Genomic DNA, 17,516 nt, shown 5'->3' with positions numbered 1-17,516 from the left:
GAAGAAAATTGGGGACTCATCTGAACTTTCATTTCTGTTTTATTTTTTGGATTGGAGAAGCAATGAAAAATCACGCTTTCTCTTCTTCCTCTATATTATTTTGATTGAAGTGGAGGAGAGAGTTGATAAATAAGAATGTTTTGCTGGAAATATTAAACTTTGATAATTCATTATTACAGAATATCCCAAAGCTTCTATTTTGAAAACTTTCTATGTTACAACCATGTCTGCAATAAAACAGTCAGTGGCAAAATGATAAACCAATAAAAGCAACAATTTTCAGTACCTCTTGACCCAATTTACTACCCAATTGCCTGTCTTTGGCATGTAGATGACTCCAGCCTCATCCTTCGTAGGCCTAAACTTTGTACACCTAACTTACTCTCTCCAAGCCTTGGTTTCATCCACTATAAGATGTGGATGATACTAATGATCTCATAAGCTTGTATTGAAAATTAAATGAGACAACACGAGTGTTGATATAAGCAACTATTTACAGATTTTTCCCTCAAAAATGGACATATCCTTGAGAAGTGACACTCAATCCAGAGGCACAGTAACATTGCAGCAAAAACTGTTGCCATTGCGATATTGTACACTGACCGTGCTTATAGCTTCGACCATTCTTACACATCTAGAATCCTACTGTAAGGCATTAGAGAAGTTTTTAACTTGATTCAGGGAAAGAGCCCTCAATTACCATAAAACCCTGGGAGCTGGCATCCTTCCCATTCAGGATGGTCCTCCGCCAGCTGTCTTCCTTTTTCCACCTTATTGTCCTAGGAAGCTCCCCTTCCAGGGTTCACTCGGACCTATGAATGTATTTGAAACCTCTGAGAAGGCGATAGAATTGTGAAATATGCTTCCAATTCCATCTGAGGAAGAAAGGAACGTGTGAGACAAAGGGTTTTGAAGAGTTTAGACCTGGTTCACGCAGCACTGGCCTGGAGTGCCAGCCCGAGTCCAGCGTGACATGAGCGACTGGGCCTCACCCTCACTCCAGCCCTTTAGCTAGATCTGCGGGACCGCGTGTCGCCCCATTTCTTCCTTTGTAAGTGGTCTCCACTCTGTTCCTCCTAGGGATGCTCTTTGAGGTGTTGGAGTGGGAAGGGCAGGGGGCTTGGGAGAATGACAGGACAACGGCTGGATTCAGGAAATGATGTTTTGCGGTTCATTCAGTCTGCGAGTCCTTACTGGTCCCTTTTGCGTGGTCCCTGTGCTGTCTCGCAGTGAACAAACACTGACGCATCCCCTGCCCTGCCAGAGCTCACATCCGATGGAGCCACAGGCAGGCATCAAATATTCCCCTTGGATGGTACACAGACGTGCGCTTCCTTTCTTCCCCATTGACCTAACCATCCTGGCAGTCTCTCATTTCTGGGTCCCCAAGTGGTGAGCTTTCCATGTAGCCATCCCAGCCCCCGGGCGGGGGAGCCTCAGAGAGCACGGCAGCCTCCTCCTCTCCAGATTTCGTCAGGAAAAAGAGAAGTTCTGAACGACGTTAAGTAGAAGACATTCCGACCAAGGCTACCTGGTGCCCGCATCGCGGCTCAACCGCGCCTCCGCGATTCAGCTGTTTCTGCCCTAACCGCAGGGCCCGTCGTCTGCCCCGGGCCTGCGCGGGCTCGCCTGGTTGTGACCCGGTGTCTGGTCTCAGTCTTCAGGGAGCCGTCTCCCTGCACCGTTGACCCTCAGGCTGCCCGCACGCTGAGTCCCTGTGGGGACCTCACTGTCAACCTTTGCAGGTCCCCCTGTGTGGACAGAGAAACAACGCTGACCGTCCCGGCCAGAGAGGACAGCTGGTGGCAGAAGGGTGCAGCCTTTGACATTTTAACCAAAACACTGTCACTGCCTTAGACTTCTTTCTCAGGGGCACAGTGTTCATTTTAGCAGAATGGGCACAGAATCCATCCCACCGCTGGAGGTATTAGCAAAATGTCTAGGGTCATAAATGATATCAAATAATACAAATTCTTCTATTTTAGATCCAATACTATACCATGGACATCTTTCCTTGTCAGTGCATACAGCGCTCCATTGCTCAACAATATCATAATTCCTTTAACACTCTCCTTTTCTCTTATTGATGAGCATTTAGTTTTCTTTTTTGTTTTTATTTACAAACGATATTGTAATGAATATCTTCACACATGTATCTTTATAGATGTGTGCAAATATTATTATAAAATTAATTCCTGGAAATAAAACTACTTGCTAAAAAAAGTTATTCCAATGTGTACTCCCACCTGTAGGGAATGAAAATGTGCATTTTCTCTCAACTTGTAAGCCAGCTCATTTATAGGCAAAACGTGACCTAATTGCTGTTGTACAACATTGAGAACCGAGTGTGCCAGGGGCTTTACATGCACAGTTGGAAATGAGGTAATTTAATTTATTTCTTACAACAACCATGTGAAGTAAGAATTGCTGACCATTTTACAATTGAAAAACAAAATGTGAGTTGGCTGTGTGCCCTTAAGAAAATAATTTAAGCACTCTGTGCTTCCAGTCCTCTAGTAAAAAAATGGAAGCAGTTACATCATCCTTATCTCCTACGTGGGCGTGATGGTCAGTTTATGTGCCCATTTGGGTAGGCTATAGTCCCCAGTTACTCAATCAAACACTAATCAAGGTGGTGTTGTGCAGGTATTTTATAGCTGAGATAAAAGTCTCTCTCGGTGGACTTTAAGTAAGGGAGATTATCCTAGAAAATCTGGGTGGGCCTGATGCAATCAGCTGAAAGATCTTAAGCAGAGCTGAGGCTTCCCTGAGGAAGAAGAAATCCCACCTGTGGACTTAGTTGTGCCTGAGAGTTCCAGTGTGCTATTCCTGATAGCCTGCTTACAGATTTTGGATTTGCCTAGCCAGCCTCACAACTGCATAAACTAATTCCTTGCAATAAATATCTTAATATATATCTCTTACTCGTTCTGCCTCTCTGGTTGAACTCAATGGGGGGGTGGGTTAAAAATTGAAAGTACTATGTATCTGCAAGATATTTTATGGTGCCTGTGAATTGCATGATGGCATGAGATTGATACCGGCTCAACACAAGGTTGACATAAGGGAAGCCATATTGTAGAAAAGAAACCATATTGTAGCTTTAAATGCCCTTTGACTAACTAGCCCAGACATGCTCTGTAGATTTTTACGGACCCTCTCTGCTCTTGTGGATGATCACTTTGTTCTTTTGACCCCAGGCAGAGAGTCCGGGATGATAGCCATCATCAATGACAACTGAAAGATCAGGGTATAGGGCGTTATTCCAGTCTCTGATGCATATCCAGTAACACAAAAGGACTATCAGGAACTAAGACCAGATGTCTGCACCCACCCCCTCTATAACTGGCCTGTAGTCTTTGTTCTGTAAGATGGTTCTTTCAGACGTTAGTCGGTCATCTTCCCTTTTGCTAGCAAGCTGTAATAAATCCTTTCTCTCCTACCACCTTGCCTCTTCACTATTGGCATGTCTTACAGTGAGCAGAGGACTCCTCTTGGGTGGTAACAATATGTTCATAGTTTAAATGTGCTGAGGAGATGGCATTGCTGGGATATGGTTCAGACACTAGCAGGCTGTATAATTTTGTGCTTTTTTGGTGAGGAAGATTGGCCCTGAGCTAACATCTGTGCCAATCTTCCTCTATTTTGTATGTGGAACACCGCCACAGTGTGGCTTGATGAGTGGTGTGTAGGTCCACACCCGGGAACCCAGGGCCACTGAAGGGGAGCGTGTGAATTTAACCATTACACCACCGGGCTGGCCCCTGTATAACTTTGAAGAAGTGATGTAATCTCTCTTTGGGCACCTCCATTTCCTCACTTATAAAATATAAAAGGAAGGAATTGCAGCCAATGGTCTCTAAGGATCTTCTCAGGGCTAAAAAGTCTAGAATTATGAGTTTGTGTTATATCCACAATTGGGCTTTAAAATCTTTTCTTTTTTACTGTCAGCTTTGAGGTATCATTTACAAACAATAAAATTCACGTATACAGATTGATGAGTCTTGACAAATGCATCCAGTCATGTAACCATCACCACCACAGTCATGATATAGAAATTTCCATCCCCCTACAAAGTTCTCTCCTGCACCTTTGTGGTCTGTTCCCTCCCTCAAGCCTGCCCCTGGCCATCACTGATCTGCTTTCTGTCACCATAGCTTTGCCTTTATTAGAATTTCGCATAAATGGACTCATACAGTATGTATTCTTTTGTGTCTGGCTTCTTTCACTTAGCACAATGCTTTTGAGATTCGTATTGCTGGTTATTAGTGCATTTTGCTATAATTTCATATAGGGCTATCTGTATTTCTTCTAAAATAGACTGTTTATGTCCTTTGCCCATTTTCTATGGAGTAATTGATCTTTTCATTGTACATTTATAGAAGTACGTTTTTAAAAAGTCAGTGAATAATATGGAAGTTGGTTTTATTTTTGTTAAAACTTCTTGAGTGTCTTTTTCCACCAAATAGCTTCCTTGGAGCAACTGATGCCACTGTTTTCTCTCTCTGCCACCCCTGGAGGTGCTTCCTCCCTTCCACCTCCCAGCTTGCTGTGGAGGAGCACACGCTGGCCTGTTGCTCGCACTGCCCAGGTGGGACTGAGGGGTCTTGGGAGGGGAAAGGAGAGGACTCAGCACCTGCTTCCACTCCTGCTCCTTGGCGCCCATCTCGGCGGGTGGTTTCCCAGCTACAGAATTACAGCCCTGGCCCTGCTCCTTGTCCCTGAGCCCGTGCACCCAGTCCTGGGACCAGAGACCCTGCGTGGCCAAAGCCTGGATTTGCTCTATCTACAGCCAAGCCTCCTGTCAGTCCTGTGCACTAGGATGTACCAAGGGGCAGAGGAGGTACTGCCGCCCTCATCATGTTCTGCCTCATTACCCACCATAAACACTCAGAATACCTGCATAGGGCGGGGTGTTCTCAGCAGTGCCACGCCCAAATCCTTAGTGAACAGGGACCGACCGGCAGGTCTGCGGGGCTGGGGGAACAAAGGGTGGTGGGAAACCTACTCGGACAGACAAGGTCACTTCAGCTTCGAGGCCGCCTGGATGCCACCCTCTTTCTCCCCTTTCCCGGGCTGCACCATCGTGCTGCGGTGCTGGGAAGAGCCCTCCGTCACCCTGCCCCGCCCTGGGCAGCTGGGCGAGGGCAAGCCCTGACGCACCACCCTGGGCAGATGTACTCCTGGCTTCCCGGGAGATCTTGCAGCTCACGGGGGTTCGGTTCTGTTGGGTGCCATCTGCGTGGCACCACTTCAGGTGCACCCCCAGGTGAGTGGCCTGTCCTGCACCAGCCTCAGTGCCTCACCACCAAGCGCCTGGTTCCTGGAGGAAAATACCTGTTTTCTCATCAGCCGATTGGCCAGGCACTAACGGCACACATCCTGCTTATAAACTGGGGTGATCCCGTTTAAATCTCTGAGAAAGCTTGAGAGTGCTTCTCAGACAGGCACAAGGAGTTTCTTGTTCACTTTGTCTTTTTATTCTGCCTCTATCCAGTGCAAGATGGAACTGAAAAGGACATAAAGCAGCAAGGAGTAATCGAAATTAGAATGGTGACAATGACGAAAAAAGTCTTGGTTCAATTCCAGTGCCCACCTAAAATCTCTTTTATTAAAGGCTATTAACTGGGAAACATTTGCATAGCAGTCCTCCTATGATAAGTGTGTTTTTGTCCCTGAATTTCCTTATGGAACTCTCCAAAATTCCCATCCTTAACCTACTGAATCTTCCTTGGAATCTTCTAATTCCCCAAATCTTTAGAGACTTGATGGTCACTCACTGGTCAGGGGCATTGTAAAAGGATGCTGGAGATTTCGACTCAATGGTCAACAATGGCCCTCCCAAACCTTTAGTCTGATTCTGGGATCCCCAAAGGGATGGAGAGCCTTTCTCAGCCTCTTTCATGTGGAAAGACCGTCTGCTCCATCCTCTGATGCAACACAAATAACCACTATGAAGCTCAGTGGTGAGTTTCAATGAGTTTCTTCTACCCACGCAGGCTTGGACTTGCAGATATGTTTGTGCTATATTTCATATTCAAATGCACAGTTCCAACAGTTTACTTTATCACTTGTATTCTTTGTCTTCCTTGTGTTCTGTTGAGCACCAAATACAGTGTCATCTCTGTGTAGGTGCTGTAAAACGCTAATTAGTACTGATCAGGATAATGATGTTGACAAATGGCCTCATGACACTGATGAATCATCTGGCGGAAGAGGCCAGGTACGGCAGTTATGTAGTGTTGCTTCACCAAACAGGTAATGTTTCATACCTCAGAGCAGCACAGAGCATTCTGCCTGTCTGTGTTGACTCACTATTTCCAATCAGAGCCAAAAAGGCTTCTTTGAAGAGAATAGAACTTTTGAAAAACATTGACCCTGTAGGCAAACTCCTAACGTCAGAGCTACAGCTGCTTCTTTCAGTTCAGGCTACTACCAAAACCTGGTGCCCTTGTGAGTGGGCAATCACAGAAACAAAAAGATGAAGCAAGAAGTTTGAATCAGCTAACAAAAACAAACAAACTAATTCATATGAGTATTAACTCTTCAATGATATTGTTCCCACCTTCCTGTGGAAAGGTCTGGACCTTTTAAAAGAAATTGACTGTGGAATAGGCAAGTTTACAGAAAAGCTTTTGATTTGTCCATATGAAATTGCTGACATTCAACTATTTTTGACCTTCAAAATGGCAATTTCATGTGGTTCAACTTAAAAGATTTAAGAATTCTTTCCTCAGAATGTGTCTATATAAACATAGATAAATACTCAAGAAGCAAATTTGTAATACCTGCTTCCTGGTAAATTCATGATTACTTTTACTTGATCTTCCTTTTTAGGTGTAGATGAGACAAAAAAAAGTACTTTATATGTTTTCTGAAAATTGTTTTATCTTAATCTTTAAACAAAAATTAAGACAAAAACCTTAACAAAATTTAAAACAAAAAAATTTAAATATTAAAATTTTGAAGATAAAGCATTTCTTTCTACAGAAGCCCAAATCTGGTACTTAGATGCATTTCTTTGGGCAATCATATCATTTTAGGTCAGGGGTTGCAATATCACAGACAAGAGACCTTCGGTCTATACAATCAGAACGCTGTTTAAAGTGTGAATGCCTTTCGGTAATAAGGTGGCACTCTCCAGTCACCAAAGTCCTCGTCACTTATACTGATTCCCCTTCGGCATTTATTTGCGTTTGCCTGCAGGGCCCTCCAAAGTGTCTCTTTGCAGGCTCTGTCTTAGATGGTGTTGGTGTCGCGTTGCTCCTCTGACGTGATGGAAACATTCCAAGTCAGGGAACTAAGAGGGAAGCCCTGCTCCTGCCGTCCATTCCGCCTCACGGCCTGTCTTGTCCTGAGTGTGAGCAAAAGGAGATGAGATACAGAAGACGCTCACTCTCTCATGACGCAGAGATGCAAATTAAAATAAGATATCTTTCCATTTTTAACCTCTCAGTTTTGCAAAAGTAAAAAAGTGGATGATATTTAGGGTTGGTGAGAGTGTGAAGAAGTGGAAATTTGCTGGTAAATCAATGTAGTTTTTTAGCCAGAAAATTGGAAATGTTTGTAATTTTTAAAAATGTGCATACTCTTTGCCTTAGCAAATCCACTTTTATCCTACAAAAATACTCACATAGCATGGAGATTACATACTTCACATATTTAAAGATTTTTATTGTAGCATAGTTTGTAATAGCAAAAAGCTGAAAATAACCTAAATGTTTATCAATAAGGAAGTGTTGAATTACGGTTACATAGGGTGGTTAAAAAGAAGGAGGCATGTCTGTGTGTAATGGAGAAGTGTAAAGGATATAAGTCTGAGTGCAAAACGCAAACTTCAGAACACTGTTCATAACATGAACCCACTAAAAAACGAAATAAGATAGTTTTGTACTGATAGCCAGATATAGGTATACGCGTAGAGAAAGTCTAGGACAGTGGTACTCAACCTCGAGAGATTTTGCCCCTCCTCACCAAGGGACATTTTGCAATGTCTACAGACACTTTTGAATTTCATGGTTGGGAGGAGGGGCTGCCGGCACCCAGTGGGTAGAAGTCAAGGTTGGTGCTGAACACTCTGCAATGCACAGGACAGCCCCCCAGCACAGAAGCAACTTGCCCAAATGTCAATAGAATTGAGATTGAGAAACTCTGGTCTATAAGAATATGTAGGAAACTCTCTCTAGCAATGATGGGGGGATTAGGATGTTCGTTTTATGTTACTTATTAGTATTTTGCTATATTTAAATAAATTTCTTTTTCAGTGTATTTGTTTGAAATTAGAACAAATGAGAAATACCGGGCTTTGGCTGGGAGGGAGTTACAATTGCAGGAGAGGTTATTCATTTTCATTCACAAAGATGGCTGGTCCACTTCCAACAGTTGGGAGGCTAAACAATAATCTAAAGGTTGAGACAAAATAGCTTTTTCAGGCAGAGAAGGATGTCCCAGTAGGTAACGAATTTGCCCTCTCAGTACTGATTTTGCTCTTTGCAGAAAGACAGTTCACATTTAGACAGTCAGTGCTCCCTTACCCTGGGTTACCGCTAGAAAGCACCCCAGCGCTGTTCACTCACATGTCTTCTCCCAAGCACTGCACAGGCCTGAGAGAGCTCACTGGCCCGTATGGCAGGGAGCTGGGAGAAGCCTTGGGCCAACAGCCACTAGGAACTGAGGCCCTCAGTCCTCAGTCCCTCAGCCCTTGTGGAACTGAAATTCTGTCAACAACCCTGTGACAGCAGATTCTTCCCTCGTCCACCCTTCATGCGGTCCTTCTGTCTGACGCATGATTACATCCTTAGGAGAAGCCCTGGAGCAGAGGACTTGCCACACCGAGTCTGGGCTTCTGACTCATAGGAACTGCAGGATAAGAAATGTGCGTTGTTTTGAGCTGCTAAGGTTGTGGTAATTTTTTATGCAGCAGTAGATAACGACTACAGTTGTGAAATCTCACAACTTCTGACAATGAAGCAGAGCCAAAGCAGCTGCCACTCACTGAATTTCCCTTCACCATGAAGGGCACTGTAATATCATTCCACTGGCCAAGAGAACTTGGGACACAATTCTTGGGTTAAAAGGGATCACAGGAAACAAATAAAATCACCTCCATTACAAGTTGGGCGTTTAGGGGGTGTGTGTGTGTGGTTGATATAAGCACTATCCTCAGGTGGGTTTTCACTTCAAAATCTGGTGTGTAGCCATCACCCTGGGCTATCACAGAGACCCAGGGCTGATGGCCTACCAGGTTCCCTTTGGCTTCTAAAAGCTTCCAGAGGAGGAATGCCCTTAGAGGGAGGGATCTTCTATTGCCTTTGCGAAAAGTCAGTTTCCTGGGAACTGGACATATTGAAAATATTTTGAGGTGAGTCATGTCAGCCAGCTGACAGAAGCACATAAGGCCTGAGGTTTCAAGATTTCAGGAATGGGTATCGTCAGATAAAGAGCGCTATCAGAAAACTGATGCCCTCCTGGCATGAGGACCTCCCACACAGTTGTCACATCAAGGATGTCTCCTTTAGCCCTAATTTTACTCTGTTGTTTTATTATGAGCTATGACCTGGCTTCAAGCTCCTTAAAGAACACAGATTATCACCTTGAGTTTTAATAGTACTAATAAAATAGGTAACGGTGATAGTTATTACTTTCTGATCACTTACTCTATATCAGGCATTGTTTTAAGTGACTAATATAGATTACCTCACAAAACATTCTCTAAAAGAACTGTGGCTAATAATAAGCATTATCTGTCATTTCACAATGGAGGAAATGGTACTATAGGTGAGACAAGACTTGCCCAAGATCACATAGCCATCTGGAAGGGGGCAGGGAATAAATACCCAAGTGAGGTGGACAAGCAATTTGGTTAATTCAGAATTGACTCTGTCTCACCACAAAATGAGACCCTGAAACTCACCTATATCATTTGTAAATCAATCAAAATATAATTTATATGCCATAAAGTGTACAATTTTCCATATACTTTGATGAGTTTTGAAAATTTATACACCTATGTAATCACCACCACAATCTAGATTTAGACCTTTCTATCATCCTAAAAGGTTCCGTGCTTCCCTACCTTGTCAATCTCCACCTCTACCCCCAGGCAACCACTGATCTGTTTTCTATCCCTCTAAATTAGATGTCTTTTTTAGAATTTCATATAAGCAGAATCATAGAGTTGTCCTCTTTTGTGTCTGGCTTCCCTTGCTCAACATAACCTTTTCACGATTTATCAGTACTGTTACATGTATTAATAGTTCATTTTTATTGCTATGTGCTACTCCTTTGTATGGTTATATATGGTATTCATTTTAGGAGGCCAACATTATCCTAACAGCAAAACCAGGCAAAGATATTATAAGAAAATAGAACGGAAGACCAAAATCTCTTTTGAATATATAAATAATCCTCAATGAAATATTAGCAAATGGAGTTGAGAAATATATTAAAAGGATAATACGTGATGACCAAATGGAGCTCATCTGAAGATTCAACATTTGAAAATCAATCAATATAATTTACCATATTTACATACTAAATAATAAAAAACATGATCGTCTGAATAGATGTAGGAAAAGCATTAGACAAAAATTCAACATTCATTCATGATAAAAACTCTCAGCAAACTAGGGATATGAAGGAAATCTCCTTAAGCTAATCCCATAGAAATCTACAGCTAATATCATAATCCCAAACGATCAGTAAAAAGGCAAGCAACCCTTATTCAACATTGTACTGGAAGCTTTTGCTAGTGCAAGAAGGCAAGAAAAAGAAATAAAACTCATACAGATTAGAAAGAAAGAAATAAAGCTCCTTTTATTTGCAGACAACGTGATTGTCTACAGAGAAAATCCAAACAAATCCCTGTGAAACTGCTCTTAGAACTAATAAGTTTGTTTATCAAGTTAGGATGAGATAAGGCACACGTACAAAAGTCTATTATATTCACATAGAATAGTGACAAACAATTGGAATTTGAAATTTAAAAAAGTACCATTTACAATAGCATAAAAAAAGTTACTTAGACATAAATTTACCAAAATATATGAAGGATCTCTATGCTGAAAATGACAAAATATTGATGAAAGAAATCAAAGAATATCTAAATAAATGGAGAAACATATCATGTTCATGGATTGGAAGCCTCAATATTGTTAAGATGTCAACTTTTCCAAGATTTATGTAGATTCCAGTATAATTCTAATCAAAATCCCAGAAAACTTTTTTATGGATATTGACAAGTAGACTCTAAAATTTATGTAGAATGTCAAAGAACAGCCAAAGCAATTCTGCAAAAGAAAAACAAAGTTGGAGAGCTCACACTAGTTCATTTCAAGAATTCTGTAAAGCTACAGTGATCAATGTGGTTGGTGAAAAGACAGACACATGGTGCAATAGAATACAATAAGGAGCCCAGAGAGAGACCCAAACAGATATTGTCAACTGATTTTTGGCAACAATGCAAAGGTATTTCAATGGAGAAAGAATAATCTTTCTAAAAAATGGTGCTGGGACAGCTGGACATAGATATGCCTCCCCATCCCCTAAAAACCCAACCTTGACACATGCCTCACATGTTAAACAAAAATCACATCAAAATGAATCATAGAAACATTATTCTAAGTGAAAGATCCCAAAGAAAAAGTGCAAAATATTGTATGAATCAATTTATAGGAAGTGTCCAGAATAGGAAAATCCTATTTAGACAGAAAGTAGATTAGTGGCTGCCAGGGACTAGGGTGAGGTGGATGGGGTGTAACAGGTACTGGGTTTCTTTTGGGAAGATAAAAATGTTCTGGGATTATATAGTAGTGATGGCCCCACAACTTTGTGATTATAATAAAACTACTGAATTGTACACCTTAAGAGGTGAATTTTATGGTATGTGAGTTATATCTCAATTTAAAAATACCTAGTACTTAAAAGTGGTTCTCAAGGCAGTATTTCTAAGTAAAGAAAATTAGGAAATAGTTTAGAGATAGCAAACCTACAATAAATTTTCTCAGGTTAAAATGACGTGTTAAAATTATATTTAAGAAGAGCTTTTGTACAACACTAAAAGCACAATCCATGAAAAAAAATTGATAAGCTGGTCTTCATTAAAATTAAAAACTTCTGCTCTGTGAAAGATACTGTCAAGAGAATGAAAAGGCAAGCCACAGACTGGGAGAAAATATTTGCAAAAGGTACACCTGATAAAGGGCTGTTTTCCAAAATATACAAAGAACTTAACAATGAGAGAACAAACAACCTCATTAAAAAAAGGGCCAAAGATCTTTTTTTTTTTTTTTTGAGGAAGATTAGCCCTGAGCTAACATCTGCTGCCAATCCTCCTCTTTTTGCTGAGGAAGACTGGCCGTGAGCTAACATTTGTGCCCATCTTCCTTTACTTATGTGGGACACCTGCCACAGCATGACTTGACAAGCAGTGCATAGGTCCACACCCAGGATCTGAACCGGCAAACACCAGGCCACCAAAGCGGAATGTGCAAACTTAATCACTGCGCCACCAGGCCTGCCCCATCAAAGACCTTAACAGAAACTTCACCAAAGAAGATATACAGATGGCAAATAAGCACATGAAAAGATGCTCTACATCATATGTCATTAGGGAAATGCAAATTAAAGCAACAATAAGATATCATCACATACCTGTTAAAGTGGTCAAAATTCAGTACACTAACACCACCAAATTCTGGTGAGGATGTAGAGTGTTCATTGCTGGTAGGAAGAAAAAATGGTGCAGCCACTTTGGAAATAGTGGAAAACATATGATCTGACAATTGAGCTCCTAGGTATTTACCCAAATGAGTTGAAAACTTATGTCCACACAAAAATCTGCACATGGACATGACGTATGGCAGTTTTATTTGTAACTGCCAAAACTTGGAAGCAATCAAGATGTCCTTCAGTGGGCAAATGCATATACTGTGGTAGATCCAGAATATGAGATGTTCAGTCCTAAAAATAATTGAGCTATCAAGCCATGAAAAGACATGCAGGAAACTTAATGCATAGTACTAAGTGAAAGAAGACAATCTGAAAAGGCTATATCACATGATTCCAGCTATATGACACCCTGGAAAAGACAAGACAATGGAGACAGTAAAAAAAAATCAGTGGTTGCCAGGGGATTGGGGGAGGGATGGGTGAATAGGTGGAGCAAAGAGGAATGTTAGGGAAGCGAAATTATTCTGTATGGTACTAGAATGGTAGATATGTGTCATTATACATTTTTGAAAACTTATAGAATGTACAACACTAAGAGTGGACCCTAATGTGAATCATGTATGTAAGGACTTTGGGTGATAGAGATGTGTCAATGTAGGTCCGTGGATTGTACGAAATGTACCACTCTGGTGCAGGATGTTGATAGTGGGGAAGGCTTGCATGTGTGGGGGCAGGGGTTATTTGGAAACAGTCTGTAACTTCTGCTCAATTTTGTGGTCAACCTAAAAGTTCTCTAAAAAATAGAGTCAATATGTGTAAAAAGAGCTTTTGCCTACATAGGAGATGCTTTTGATATACTGACAATTGAAAATTCATTTAATAGTATACTTTTCTATTTAAAGATGATTACAAGAAGGAGATCTTGTCAAGATGGGAGCATAAGCAGACTCTGAACTCACCTCCTCCTGCAAACACAACAAGGTTACAACTATTTTAGGAAAAATTACCCTGGATAGAAAACTGAAAGCTGGATAAAAAGAACCCCACAACAAGGGACAGTCCTGACTAAGGCAGAAGAGGCAGAAATTCCTTCTGGAGAGAAAAAAAAGTCACCTTTGGGAGCAGCAGAGTTTTTCAGCTGGCCAGGCTGGAGCCACCTTAAGGGACACAGCCCTCCCTGGAGGAGCGAGGTCCAGAGCAGTGACCGATACTGCTATAAGCATCCTTCAGACTCAGCACAACTGAGATGAGGGTCTTACCATCTATCTTTGCTGGCTATTAACTGCAGCGGGGATACGCCAGAAAAGCTATCGGGTGCAAGCCGAAAAGACCTGTGTCTTAAAGGGCCCATGCACGAACTCGCCCATCTCAACAACCTAAAATCACCAGAGAGAAGGCTCATAGTCCTTTGATGAAAAGAGACTCACCTGGCGGGCTCTGGGTGCATCTCCGTGAGAGGAGAGATCTCTCTGGAGACTGAGAAATTGGTGGTGGCCATTGTTCTGACCTGCTCCAGCCATGCTGACACAGACCCTGGGGGACGCCCCTGAGGTTCTTACCCTGGCCTGCTAGCCCAGGGGTCTGCCACACCCAACAGAGGCAGATTTAATCCAGTTCATCCAGGGCACCCTAGGGACAGGATCTGCCCAACAGCATGCCCTCAGGCTACTTGTTGGCCTGCATTGACTGTATGCCTTGATCCTCTACAGGCAGGCGAATGTATCTGCCTCTGTGGGGCAGGGCCTGTGTGAGGACCAGGTGAACTGTGGGGGGCATTGGTGGAGAGGTGGGGGCCTCTGCAGTGGGGTGTTGGGGTATGCTCCAGGGGGTTGGGAAATGTGCAGGGACCAGGACTGTGTTGACAGTGTGTGCGGTCCTGTGTGTGTGGGGGTGAGGCTTATCAGCAGCAGAAGACCTGTGCTTCACAAATAGCCATAAAAAGGATCAGTCCCACCTTCCAAAGCCTGAAACAATTGAGTGCTCCCATGCCTGGGGCCAGCCACACATATCTGCACTTCTAAGAGAACTGACAACAGCCTTGTAGGCCTGAGGCCTATAGCAACTGTAAGCCCCTGAGCCTAGCAACCAGCTACACTGGCTACCTACCCAATTAACAGGAAAACTGCAACATAAGAGTGCTGTTAGACCTTGTAGCCAATGGTGCTGCGGCTCCCCAAACCAGATTCACAAACAGCTGGCCGGGGAAGGAAAGACTAGACTCCCTGGGGACCTGAATTAAGAGCAAGCCTGCCACAGCAGAAGAACACAAGTAGTCCACAAAGGGGTCACTCCTGGATCGTTTGGACTGGTGATGAGAGGGAAACACACTGCTGGGACTCAAAAGGCATCTCTTACATAAGGCCACTTCTCCAAGATCAGGAGACATAGCTGACTCACCTAATACATAGATATAAGCACAGACAAGAGTCATAATGAGGAGACAATGGAATACATTCCAAGCAAGGGAACAGGACAAAACCCCAGAAAGAGGACTAAATGAAACAGACATAAGCAACCTATCCGACAGAGTTCAAACAAAAACTCATAATGATGCTCACAGATATTGGGAGAAGACTGAATTAACACAGTGAGCTCATCAACAAAGAACTGGAAAATATAAAAAAGAACCAATCAGAAATGAAGAATACAATCCTGGAAATGAAAAATTCACTAGAGGCACTCAACAGCAGAGTAGAGGATACAGAAGAATGGATCAGTGAGCTAGATGAAAGACTAGAGGAAATCACCCAAGCTGAACAGAAAAAAGAAAAAAGAATTAGACAGAATGAGAACAGTCTAAGGGGACTCTGGGACAATATCAAGCACACTAACATTTGTATTATAGGTGTCCCAGAAGGAGAAGAGAGAGACAAAGGGGCAGAAAATTTATTTGAAGAAATAATAGCAGAAAATTTTCCTAACCTAAGAAAGGAAACAGACATCCACATACAGGAAGCACAGAGAGCTCCAAACAAGATAAGCCCAAAGAGGTCCACACCAAGACACACTATAATTAAAATGTCCAAAATTAAAGATAAAGAGAGAACCCTAACAGCAGCAAGAGAAAGGCAATAAGTGACATACAAATGAAAGCCCATAAAGTTGTCAGCAGACTTCTCAGCCGAAACCCTACAGGGGAGAAGAGAATGGCATGACATATTTAATGTGCTCAAAGGAAAAAATCCACAGCCAAGAATATTCTATCCATCAAGGTTGTCATTCAGAATGGAAGGAGAGATAAAGAGCATCCCAGACAAGCAAAAATTAAAGGAGTTTATCACCAAGAAACCAGTTCTACAAGAAATGCTGAAGGGACTTATTTAAGTGGGAAAGCAATGACCACAAATAGGGATAAAAAATTATCAACCCTCCCCCCAAAAAATCAGGAAATAAAATCACTGGTAAAGGTAAAAATATAGTAAAGGTAGCAGATCAACCACCTGTGGAGATAATATGAAGGTTAAAAGGCAAAAGTTCTAAAATTACCTATTTCAATGGCAAGAGGCTAATGGATAGACACACACAAAACAAGAGATTAGAGATTATTTCAAAAACGTAAAATGTGGGATGAGGGGAGTGAAAAAGTAGAGCTTTTAGAAAGAGGTCAAGCTAAAAGGACTATCAACTCAATAGAGATTGCTATATACATAGAATACTATGTACGAACCTGATGGTAATCACAAATCAGAAACCTATAATAAGTAAGCAAATAAATAAGACAAAAGTAATCAAACATATTACTAAAGAAAGCCATCAAACCACAAGGGAAGAGAGCAAGAGAAAAAGAAAGGAACAGAGAAGAACTACTAAAACACCCCCCAAAAAAGTAACAAAAGGGCAATAAATACATATTTATCAGTAGCTACTTTAAATGTCAATGGGCTAAATGCTCCAATCAAAAGGCATAGGGTGGCAAATTGGATAAAAAAACAAGACCCATATATATGTTGCATAAAAGAGACACACTTCAGACCTAAAAACACTCACAAACTGAAAGTGAAAGGACGGAAAAAGATATTCCATGCAAAGGGCAAAGAAAAGAAAGTGGGAGTAGCAATACTTATATCAGACAAATTAGACTTTAAAACAAAAACTGTAACAAGAGACAAAGAAGGGCACTACATAATGATAAAGGGAACGATCCAACAAGAAGACATAACACTTGTAAATATCTATGCATCCAATATAGGAGCACCGAAATATATAAAGCAATTATTAACAGACATAAAAGGAGAAATAGACAGTAACACAATAATAGTAGGGGACTTTAACACTTCACTTACACCGATGGATAGAGCATCCAAACAGAAGGTCAATAAGGAAACATTGGCCTTAAATGACACATTTGACCAGTGATACACATAGAACATTCCATCCCAAAACCATAGATTACACATTCTATTAAAATGCACATGGAACATTCTGAAGGGTTGATCACACATTAGGCCACAAAACAAGTCTCAATAAATTCAAGAAGATCAAAATAATACCATGCATCTTTTCTGACTACAAATGTATGAAACTGGAAATCAATTACAGGAAGAAAACCAGAAAAGGCACAAAAATGTGGAGATTAAACAAAATGCTACTGAACAACAGTTGGGTCAATGAAGACACCAAAGGAGAAATAAAAAAATTCCTGGAGACAAATGAAAATGAAAACATGACATGCCAAAATCTATGGGATACAGCAAAAGTGGTTCTAAGAGGGAAGTTTATAGCAATTCAGCCCTACCTCAACAAACGAGAAAAATCCCAAATAGACAATCTAATAGCACATCTAAAGGTACTGGAAAAAGAAGAACAAACAGAGCCCCAAGCCAGCAGAAGGAAGGAAATAATAAAAA

The sequence above is a fragment of the Equus asinus genome, chromosome 23, assembly GCF_041296235.1.
Source record: "Equus asinus isolate D_3611 breed Donkey chromosome 23, EquAss-T2T_v2, whole genome shotgun sequence".
NCBI lineage: Eukaryota > Metazoa > Chordata > Mammalia > Perissodactyla > Equidae > Equus > Equus asinus.
This window is presented reverse-complemented; position numbering follows the sequence as displayed.